At 37.2% G+C, this 11623-nt stretch overlaps 1 pseudogene across 1 annotated transcript; it reads left to right on the forward strand.

Moving 5' to 3' along the window:
• The first annotated feature begins 6286 nt into the window (after window positions 1-6286).
• On the forward strand, window positions 6287-6553 carry LOC309978015 (ATP synthase subunit f, mitochondrial-like; annotated as a pseudogene). The gene has a single exon. The product of its transcript is annotated as an ATP synthase subunit f, mitochondrial-like (transcript).
• Window positions 6554-11623: the final 5070 nt, after the last annotated feature.

Raw genomic sequence — 11623 nt, forward strand, 5'->3', positions numbered from 1 at the left:
AATAGACAACGAATCATCCCAAATTGAGGAGGTGGACTTTGAGAGCAAGATTTATGATTTTTTCCCCTTTTCCTCTTTCTGTGAGTGTGTATGTGTATGCTTCTGTATGAGATTTTGTCTGTGTAGCTTTGCTTTCACCATTTGTCCTAGGGTTCTATCTGACCTTTTTGTCTTTTAAACTTTTTTTCTTAATAATTATTTTTTATTTTAATAACTTTATTATATTTATCTTACTTTTTAAAATTTTACTTTATCTTCTTTCTTTCTTTATTTTATTCCATCCTTTCCTGCTTCCTTCCATCCTGCCTCCCTCCCTCCTTTCTTTCTTTCTTTCTTTCTTTCTTTCTTTCTTTCTTTCTTCTTTCTTTCTTTCTTTCTTTCTTCCTTTCTACTTTTACTAATTCCTTCTATCTACATTTTTCCCCTTTTATTCTGAGCTGTGTGGATGAAAGGCTCTTGGTGCTGCAACCAGGAGTCAGTGCTGTGCCTCTGAGATGGGAGAGCCAACTTCAGGACACTGGTCCACAAGAGACCTCCCAGCTCCACATAATATTAAATGGCAAAAATCTCCCAGAGATCACCATCTCAACATCAGCACCCAGCTTCACTCAACGACCAGCAAGCTACAGTGCTGTACACCTTATGCCAAACAACTAGCAAGACAGGAACACAACACCACCCATTACCAGAGAGGCTGCCTAAAATCATAATAAGTCCGCAGACACCCCAAAACACACCAACAGACGGGGACTTGCCCACCAGAAAGACAATATCCAGCCTCATCCACCAGAACACAGGCACTAGTCCCCTCCACCAGGAAGCCTACACAACCCACTGAACCAACCTTAACCACTGGGGACAGACACCAAAAACAATGGGAATTATGAACCAGCAGCCTGCAAAAGGGAGACCCCAAACACAGTAAGATAAGCAAAATGAGAAGACAGAAATACACACAGCAGATGAAGGAGCAAGACAAAAACCCACCACACCTAACAAATGAAGAGGAAATAGGCTGTCTACCTGAAAAATAATTCAGAATAATGATAGTAAAGATGATCCAAAATCTTGGAAATAGAATAGAGGAAAAGCAAGAAACTTTTAACAAAGACCTTAGAAGAACTAAAGAAGAAACAAGCAATGATGAACAACACAATAAATGAAATTAAAAATACTATAGGTGAGATCAATAGCAGAATAACTGAGGCATAAGAACGGATAAGTGACCTGGAAGTAAAATAGTGGAAATAACTACTGCAGAGCAGAATACAGAAAAAAGAATGAAAAGAACTGAGGAGAGTCTCAGAGACCTCTGGAACAACATTAAACACACCAACATTCGAATTATACGGGTTCAAGAAGTAGAAGAGAAAACAAAAGGGACTGAGAAAATATTTGAAGAGATTATAGTTGAAAATTTCCCTATTATGGGAAAGGAAATAGTTAATCAAGTCCAGGAAGCACAGAGAGTCCCATAAAGGATAAATCCAAGCAGAAATATGCCAAGACAAATATTAATAAAAGTGTGAAAATTACATACAAAGAAAACATATTAAAAGCAGCAAGGGAAAAACAACAAATAACACACAAGGGAATCCCCATAAGGTTAAGAGCTGATCTTTCAGCAGAAACTCTGCAAGCCAGAAGGGACTGGCAGGACATATTTAAAGTGATGAAGGAGAAAAACCTGCAACCAAGATTATGCTACCCAGCAAGGATCTCATTCAGATTTGATAGAGAAATTAAAACCTTTACAGACAAGCAAAAGCTGAGAGAATTCAGCACCATCAAACAAGCTTTACAAATGCTAAGGATCATCTCTAGGCAAGAAAGAGAAGAGAAGGAAAACACCTACAACAAACCCAAAACAATAAAGAAAATGGGAATAGGAACATACATATCGACAATTACCTTAAATGTAAATGGATTAAAGGCACCCACAAAAGACATAGACTGGCTGAATGGATACAAAAACAAGACCCATATATATTCTGTCTACAAGATACCCAGTTCAGACCTAGAGACGCATACAGGCTAAAAATGTGGGGATGGAAAAAGATATTCCATGCAAATGGAAACCAAAAGAAAGCTGGAGTAGCAATTCTCATATCAGACATAATAGACTTTAAAATAAAGACTATTAGAAGAGACAAAGAAAGACACTACATAATGATCAAGGGATCAATTCAATAAGAAGATATAACAATTGTAAATATTTATGCACCCAACATAGGAGCACCTCAATACATAAGGCAAGTACTAACAGCCATAAAAGGGAAGTAGACAGCAACACATTCATAGTAGGGGACTTTAACACCCCACTTTCACCAATGGACAGATCATCCAAAATGAAAATAAATAAGGAAGCACAAACTTTAAATGATACATTAAACAAGATGGACTTAATTGATATTTATAGGACATTCCATCCAAAAACAACAGAATACATATTTTTCTCAAGTGCTCATGGAATATTCTCCAGGATTGATCATATCTTAGGTCACAAATCAAGCCTTGGTAAATTTAAGAAAATTGAAATTTTATCAAGTATGTTTTCTTACCACAATGTTATGGAACTAGATATCAATTAAAGGAAAATACCTGTAAAAAATACAAACACATGGAGGCTAAACAATACACCACTTAATAATGAAGTGATCACTGAAGAAATCAAAGGAGAAATTAAAAAAATACCTAGAAACAAATGACAATGGAGACATGATGACCCAAACCTATGAGATGTGGAAAAAGCAGTTCTTAGAGGGAAGTCTACAGCAATAAAATACTACCTTAAGAAACAGGAAACATCTCAAATAAACAACCTAAACTTGTACTTAAAGCAATTAGAGAAAGAAGAACAACAACAACAAAAAAAAAGTTATCAGAAGGAAAGTAATCATAAAATTCAGACCAGAAATAAATGAAAAAGAAATGAAGGAAATGATAGCAAAGATCAATAAAACTATAAGCTGGCTCTTTGAGAAGAAAAACAAAATTGATAATCCACTAACCAGACTCATCAAGAAAAAAACAGAGAAGACTCAAATCAATAGAATTAGAAATGAAAACGGAGAAGTAACAACTGACACTGTGGAAATACAAAAGATCATGAGAGATTACGACAAGTAACTCTATGTCAATAAAATGGACAACCTGGGAGAAATGGTCAAATTCTTAGAAATGCACAGCCTGCCAAGACTGAACCAGGAAGAAATAGAAAATATGAACAGCCCAATCACAAGCACTGAAATTGAAACTGTGATTAAAAACCTTCCAACAAACAAAAGCCCAGGACTAGATGGCTTCACAGGAGAATTCTATTAAACATTCAGAGAAGAGCTAACACCTATCCTTCTCAAACTCTTCCAAATTATAGCAGAGGGAGGAACACTCCCAAACTCATTGTACGAGGCCACCATCACCCTGATACCAAAACCAGACAAGGATGTCATAAAGAAAGAAAACTACAGGCCAATAACACTGATGAACATAGATGCAAAAATCCTCAACAAAATACTAGCAAACAGAAGCCAACAGCACATTAAAAGGATCATACACCATGATCACGTGGGGTTTATTCCAGGAATGCAAGGATTCTTCAATATATGCAAATCAATCATTGTGATCAACCATATTAACAAACTGAAGGAGAAAAACCATATGATCATCTCAATAGATGCAGAGAAATCTTTCGACAAAATTCAACACCCATTTATGATTAAAACCCTGCAGAAAGTAGACATAGAGGGAACTTTCCTCAACATAATAAAGGCCATATATGAGAAACCCACAGCCAACATCGTCCTCAATGGTGAAAAACTGAAAGCATTTCCACTAAGATCAGGAACAAGAAAAGGTTGCCCGCTCTAACCATTCTTATTCTACATAGTTTTTGAAGTTTTTGCCAGAGCAATCAAAGAAGAGAAGGAAATAAAAGGAATCCAAATCAGAAAAGATGTAAAGCTGTTACTGGTTGTAGATGACATGATACTATACACAGAAAATCCTAAAGGTGCTATCAGAAAACTACTAGAGCTGATCAATTAATTTGGTAAAGTAACTGGATACAAAATTAATGCACAGTAATCTCTGGCATTCCTGTACACTAATGATGAAAAATCCGAATGTGAAATCAAGAAAACACTCCCATTTACCATTGCAACAGAAAGAATAAAATATCTAGGAATAAACCTACCTAAGGAGAAAAAAGACCTGTATGCAGAAAATTATAAGAAACTGATGAAAGAAATTAAAAGTGAAACAAATAGATGGAGAGATATACCATGTTCTTGGATTGGAAGAATCAACATTGTGAAAATGACTCTACTACCCAAAGCAATCTACAGATTCAATGTATAACCTATCAAACTACCACTGGCGTTTTTCACAGAACTAGAACAAAATTTTTCACAATTTGTATGGAAACACAAAAGACTCCAAGTAGCCAAAGCAATCTTGAGAATGAAAAACGGAGCCTGAGGAATCAGGCTCCCTGACTTTGGACTATACTACAAAGCTACAGTAATCAAGACAGTATGGTACTTTCACAAAAACAGAAATATAGATCAATGGAACAGCATAGAAAGCCCAGAATAAACCCACTCACATATGGTCACCTTATCTTTGATAAAGGAAGCAGGAATATACAGTGGAGAAAGGACAGCCTCTTCAATAAGTGGTGCTGGGAAAACTGGACAGGTACATGTAAAAGTATGAGATTAGATCACTCCCTAACACCATACAGAAAAATAAGCTCAAAATGGATTAAAGACCTAAATGTAAGGTCAGAAACTATCAAACTCTTAGAGGAAAACATAGGCAGAATACTCTACAACATAAATCATAGCAAGATCCTTTTGACCCACCTCCTGGAGAAATGGAAATAAAAACAAAAATAAACAAATGGGACCTAATGAAACTTCAAAGCTTCTGCACAGCAAAGGAAACAAGACCAAAAGACAACCCTCAGAATGGGAGATAATATTTGCAAATGAAGCAACTGATGAAGGATTAATCTCCAAAATTTATAAGCAGCTCATACAGCTCAATAACAAAGTAAACAACCCAATCCAAAAATGGACCGAAGACCTAAATAGACATTTCTCCAAAGAAGATATACAGACTGCCAACAAATACATGAAAGAATGTTCAACATCATTAATCATTAGGGAAGTGCAAATCAAAACTACAATGAGGCATCACCTCACACCAGTCAGAATGGCCATCATCAAAAAATCTACAAACAATAAATGCTGGAGAGGGTGTAGATAAAAGGGAACCCTCCTACACGGTTGATGGGAATGTCAATTGTTACAGCCACTATGAAGAACAGTATAAAGGTTCCTTAAAAAACTAAAAATAGAGCTACCATATGATCCAGCAATCACACTCCTGGGCATATAACTGGAGAAAACCATAATTCGAAAAGATACCTGTTCTCCAATATTCACTGCAGCACTATTTATGAAAGCCAGGACATGGAAGCAACCTAAATGTCCATTGATGGAGGAATGGATAAATAAATGTGGTATAGACCACAACTGACGAGGTAACTTCCTCTTTGGGACTTTTTCCAGGCTCCTTGTTGCAAACTGCTTGTGACTAGCAACCATCCAAGCAAGAAACCTGTGTAAGTTGCTGCAGAAATGACTGTGCACAGCCCGTGGGGGACAGTCACAAAAGAGTTTCTCCTTGGGATTATATGACCTCTTTTCAGTTTTGAAGTTAGACATGGGAGAAGGAAGATCTGCTCACAACAGACCAAGGTACCCAATCTCAGGTTTGGGTTTTCTGGACTCTGTTTTTTTCTGGTAAATAAACCCTGAGGACTGATCAGCTCTTGCAGGTCTAAAACCATGGCCTACGAAGCAATAACTTTCAGGGATGTGGCCAAAGAGTTCTTTCAGCATGCATTGGAATTTCTTGATCCTATTCAGAAGAAGTTGTACTATGATGTGTTGATGGAGAACAATAGTAATTTGGTCTTAGTGGACCATTCCATTTATAAGCCAGACATAATTGTGTTACTGGAGCAAGGAGAAGAATGCTGAATGGTTGTGAGAGAAGAAACAAGAAGCTGGATTACAGATTTGGATTCAAGTTATAAAATAATCAGCATTAGAAAGACATTTATATCTGGAAAAAGCCATCACTTTTTTTGCGTCGGAGAATTCATAGTGGTGAGAAACACTATGAAGATGAAGAATGTGGGAAGGCCTTTAGTTATGCCTCAAACCTTGCTCAACATGGAAGAGTTCAGGTTGGAGCAGACAGCCAGGACTCTAAGATGACATCAGTTGTACCACTGAAGGAGAAGAAGCTCCTGGATATCAAATTAAAGGAGCTGCCTAGCTGGATAATAATGTGGGGTTTCATCCCTAAAGGCATTACTGGAGCATTTCAAATAGGTTATTACTGATATTACAACAAGTATTTCAACGTGAAGAAAGGGAGTATCACTGGGTTTTCTATGGTGCTGGCAGCTTATGTGATTTTCAACTACTGCTGTTCTTACAAGGAACTTGAACATGAGCAGCCAAGTGAGTACCACTGAAGAGGGTGCACTCTGCATTCTTGACCATGACCTTTGCCGGGCACCCCTGAATCCTTTCATATCCTAATGGAGAATTAACACTCAATAAAAGATGACTGGTTAAAAAAAATCTGTCTTAGCAACTTTCAAGTATGTAATACAGTATTATTAAGCATACTCACCATGCTGTACATTATACCTCCATGACTTATTTATTTTATTATTGGAAAATTGCAGCTTTTGATCACCTTTACCCATTTCACTCACTGTTTCTGGCAACCATCAATCTGTTCTCTTGTATCTATGGCTTCAGTTTTATATTTTTGTTTTTGACTTTTTTTTTTTTTTTTAGATTTCACATACAAATGAGATCATACAGTATTGGTATTTGTCTTTCTCTGTCTGACTTCACTTAGTATAATGTTCTCAAGATCATCTATGTTGTCACAAATGGCAGGATTTCCTTCTTTTATGACTGAATAATATTTTATTGTGTATATGCCACATTTAAAAAAATTCATTAATGTCTTGATGAACCCTTGTTGTTTTCATGTCTTGGCTATTGTAAATAATGTTGCATTGAACATGGGGATGCAGGTATATTTTCAAGATAATGATTTTGTTTCCTTTGGATAAATACCAAGAAGTTGAATTGCTGAGTTATATGGTAGTTCTAGTTTTAATTTTTTGAGGAACCTCCATACTGTTTTCCATAGTGGCTACACTAATTTGCATTCCCTCTAGCAGTACATAAGTGTTCCCTTTTCTCCACATCCTTGCCAACACTTGTTATTTCTTGCTTTTTAGTAATAGCCATTCTTACAGATGTGAGGTGATATTTTATTGTAGTTTTGATTTGCATTTCCCTGATGATTAGTGATGTTGAGCACCTTTTTTAGTGCCTGTTGGTCATTTGTATGCCTTCTTTGGAAAAATGTCTATTCAGAGCCTCTTCCCATTTTTTAACTGGGTTACTTGTTTGCTTTTCTATTAAGTTGCATAAGAGTTTTTTAAAAATATATTGTGGATTGTAAATCAACTATAATGTAAAATAAAATTTTTAAAAAGAAATGTGGTATTATATATAATGGAATATTACTCAGCTATAAAAAAGGACAAAATGATGTCATTTGTAGTGACATGGTAAAATAGATAACTAATAAGAATATACTGTATAGCTCAAGTAACTCTACTCAGTACTCTGTAGTGACCTATATGGGAATAGAATGTAAAAAGGAGTGTATATATGTATATGTATAACTGATTCACTTTGCTGTATAGCAGAAATTAACATAGCATTGTAAATCAACTATACTCCAGTAAAAAAATAATTAAAAATAAATAAAAAATTAAAAAAATCCAACTTTATTTGCCCACCTACATCTATATAGATATATATAACACAGATGGGCTGTGTTAGAAGGGTAAGAGGAATGGCTACCCTTTGGCCACACTGCTCCTCCCCTAAGCCAGGGCAGCACTACTTTTCCTCCAGTGGGAAAAAGAGAGCCCAGGGTAGACATCCCCAAGCATTGTGGGTTGTTTCTGAAGAGAGTCACTCTGGACTTGCCTAATGGGGATTGTGGGGGACTCTATGGATCTTGACCATTGAGAACTGGACTGTGATGGAGAAGCAGGCAGGTGGCTTGTAGCAACCAGCTCTCAGATCTTGGCAGACTGTATTTCTAGCTTTGGCACACAAATAGAAGTCCAAACCAAGTGGGTTTGATCATCCGCAAAACCAAAATGGTGGTCCAGTCTGACCAAAGAACTCAGCAGGATGCAGGCCTGCTTGATATGGGACCACAAACAAAGAGCCTTTTTGGTCCTGGAACCTGGTCTTCCCCTCTGTCAAAGAAGGAGAGTTAAGTCATAACCCCTATCACTGTTAAGTGTTGCTCCCAGCCCTGTTCAAGAAAGAAGCCTGGTTGGAAATCTTGTGAGGTTTATTAGCCCAGCACAGTTGAGTGGAGAACTCATCAGGCAGTGCTGACTGTCTAAAGAGCAAAGCCAATGGTCCCATTTGACTAGAGAACTTGTATCACAGTACTGCTGAAGTCAAGACCACATACAAAGAGTCTTGCTGGCCTAAAACTAGTTCTAACACTGTGCCTTTCTAGAGGAGCTAATTCACAGGCCTGCCCATTGCTGAGGGAACCTCCTGGCCCACATGTCCAAGAAGCCTGTCCTGAGAACATGGGAACTGCTTTAGAGCCTGGCCAGCAGCTTTGCCTATCTGCAGAGCCAAGCCAGCAACCCTATATGGCCAGAGAGTTTGGTGCAGTTTTGCCTGATTAGCTTTTGAAACAAGAGTCTTGCTAGCCTTGGGACCTATTTTGTGGTTCTCCCTAGTCAGGGAAGCTAATCTGTAGTCTTGCATGCTTCTGAATACAGCCTCTGACCCTGCCAACCAGGAAACCTAAATGGAGCTCCCTGGAATCTCAGTGTCCCATCCTGCTGCCCAGATTCAGCAGCACTTGACCAAAGAGCCCAGCAAACAGATCTGTATATACAGAGACAAGATAGAGGTCCTGTATATCCAAGGAGCTTAGCACACAGTTCTGTTGAATTTGATTTCCAAAGAGCCATGCAAGCCCTATGGTCTTTTCTGCAGCCCCACCCAAGCAGGAAAGCTAATTTATAGCCCTACCCAAAGCTGAATACAAGGTCCAGCCAGCCCTGACCAGGAAATCTAACCAGAGTTTCTGGAAATTTGTATAGCTGATCCTGCAACTTCAGTTACAACAGTACTTAAGCAGAGAGCCTGTCTAGTGAGCCTACCCATCTGTAGAGCTAGGACAGTGGCCTGTCAGACCAGGGATCTAGGTGTATAGTTCTGCCACATTTGATCACCAAACAAGAGTCATTCCAGATTTGGGGCATACATGGGCACCTTCCTGGGCAGGGAAACTAATTTGTAGCCCTGCTCACTGTTGAATCCAGTTATCAGTCTGCTTGACCAGGGAACCTAACCAGATCACTGTGGAAGTTGTGGAGCCCACCATACAGCCCTGCTTACAGTCCCATATGAACAGAGAGCAGATCCCATGGATTTCCCCATCTTCAGAACAAAACTTGTGGACCTGTCTGGCCAGGAAATGCAATGCACATTCTTGATTAATTTGGGTCACCAAACAATGAGCAATGCAGGCCTTGGGGCCCATTCTTCTCCCCTACCAGGGTACGGAATCTAAGTCATAGTCTTGTCTACTTATGAGTATAGTACTCAGTCCGAACCATCTAGAAAGCTTGACCAGAGAACACAGGCAAATGTGGAGCTCATCTTATAAACTTATTTGTGCAGGGAATAAAGCCAGCAGTCCTAGCCAACAGTTCTCAGCCAGCAGCACAAGTCTGCCCAACCTCAGAGCTCATTATGTAGCCTTGCCCAAAAGTATGCCCTAATAGTAAGCTTCGTCCACTCAAGGACACTACCAGCTGACCTGTACAGAATTCCACATTAAGTGAACTGGTGAAGAACTGTTAGTGCAAAAGTAAACCTGTAAAGTCTGGAAGATGAGACTGCTTACAGAAATGCACAAATACAAACATAAGGAATCAAGGATCACAAAAAATCAGGTAAGCATCATGCCACCAAAGTAAACTAATAAAACTCCAATAACTGATCCAAAAGAAATGAAGATCTATAAACTATCAGACAAAGAATTTAAAATAATCCTCTTAAAGGACTTTTGTGAACTACAAATATACAACTAAACAAAATTAGGAATAAAATACATGAATAAAATGAGAAGTTCAACAAAGAAATAGAAACTGTCAAAAATAAAAAAAAATCCTAGAGCTGAAAAATACAAGTGAACTGAAAACTTCAATAGAGAGCTTCAAAAACAGACTAGACCATGCATAAGAAAGAATCAGTGTCCTAGAAGACAAGGCATTTGAAAATATGCAGTTGGAGGCCATAAAGAAAAAGAATTAAAAAGAGTGAAGAAAGCCTACAGGACTTATGAGACATGATCAAAAGAAACAAGATCCACCTTATGGGAATTCCAAAGGAGAAGATAAAGAGAAAGGAACAGAAAGTATATTTAAAGCAATAATGGTGGAAAACTTCCCAAACCATGGGAGAAAAATGGACATCCATATCTATGAGGCCCAAATACCCCAAATAAGTTAAAACAAAGTAAGGCTATAAAGAGGCACACTATAATAAAATTTTCAGAAGTCAAAGACAAAAAAGCAATTTTGAAAGTGGCATGAAAAGAGAAAAAAAGGAATACAAGGGAAACCCCATAAGACCATCAGTGGATTTCTCAAAACAAATGTTTCAGGTTGGAGAGAATGGGATGATATATTCAAAATATTGAAAAAAAAAAAAAACAAAAGTCAACCTAGAATACTATAACTGGCAAAACTGTAGTTCAAAAATAAAGGCGAAATAGACTTTCCCAAACAAAAAATAGAAGAGGGAGGTCATCAACAGTAGACCTACCTACCTTATAAGACATGTTAAAGAGAGTTCTTTGAGCGGAAGTAAAATGATGCTAATTAGCATGATAAAAACATATGAAGGTAGTGTAAAACTTATTGGTAATGGTAAATATATAGTCAAAGTCAGATAATCTCCTATGGTAATGGTAGTGCATTATTCATTTATATTAAAATTTAAAAACAAATGTACTAAAAATAACCATAACTACAATAATCTGCTATTGGTTACAAAATATGATAAATATGTAAACTGTAACTTCAGTAACCTAACGTGAGGGAAATGAGAAACAAAAGTATAAAGTTTAGAAATACTGTGAAAGTTATCATTTTAAAATAGGGTGTTACAATTTTAAGACATTTTTAAGATATGTAAGCCTCATGATAACCACAAGACAAAAACATGCAGTAGTTACACAAAAGAACATACTAAAAAAAGTCAAAGATTATTGATGTCAAAAGTCATCAAATCACAAAAGAAGACTGCAGATAAGAGAGAAACAATGATCTACAAAACGGTCAGACAACAATTAAGAAAATTACAATAACAAGTCCTTACCTATCAATAATTAGATTAATCATAAATGGATTAAATTTTCCAATCAAAAGACATAGAATAGCTAAATGGAATTTTTAAAAAGA

The sequence above is a fragment of the Leucopleurus acutus genome (assembly GCF_964270905.1).
Source record: "Leucopleurus acutus genome assembly, chromosome: X".
Lineage (NCBI taxonomy): Eukaryota > Metazoa > Chordata > Mammalia > Artiodactyla > Delphinidae > Leucopleurus > Leucopleurus acutus.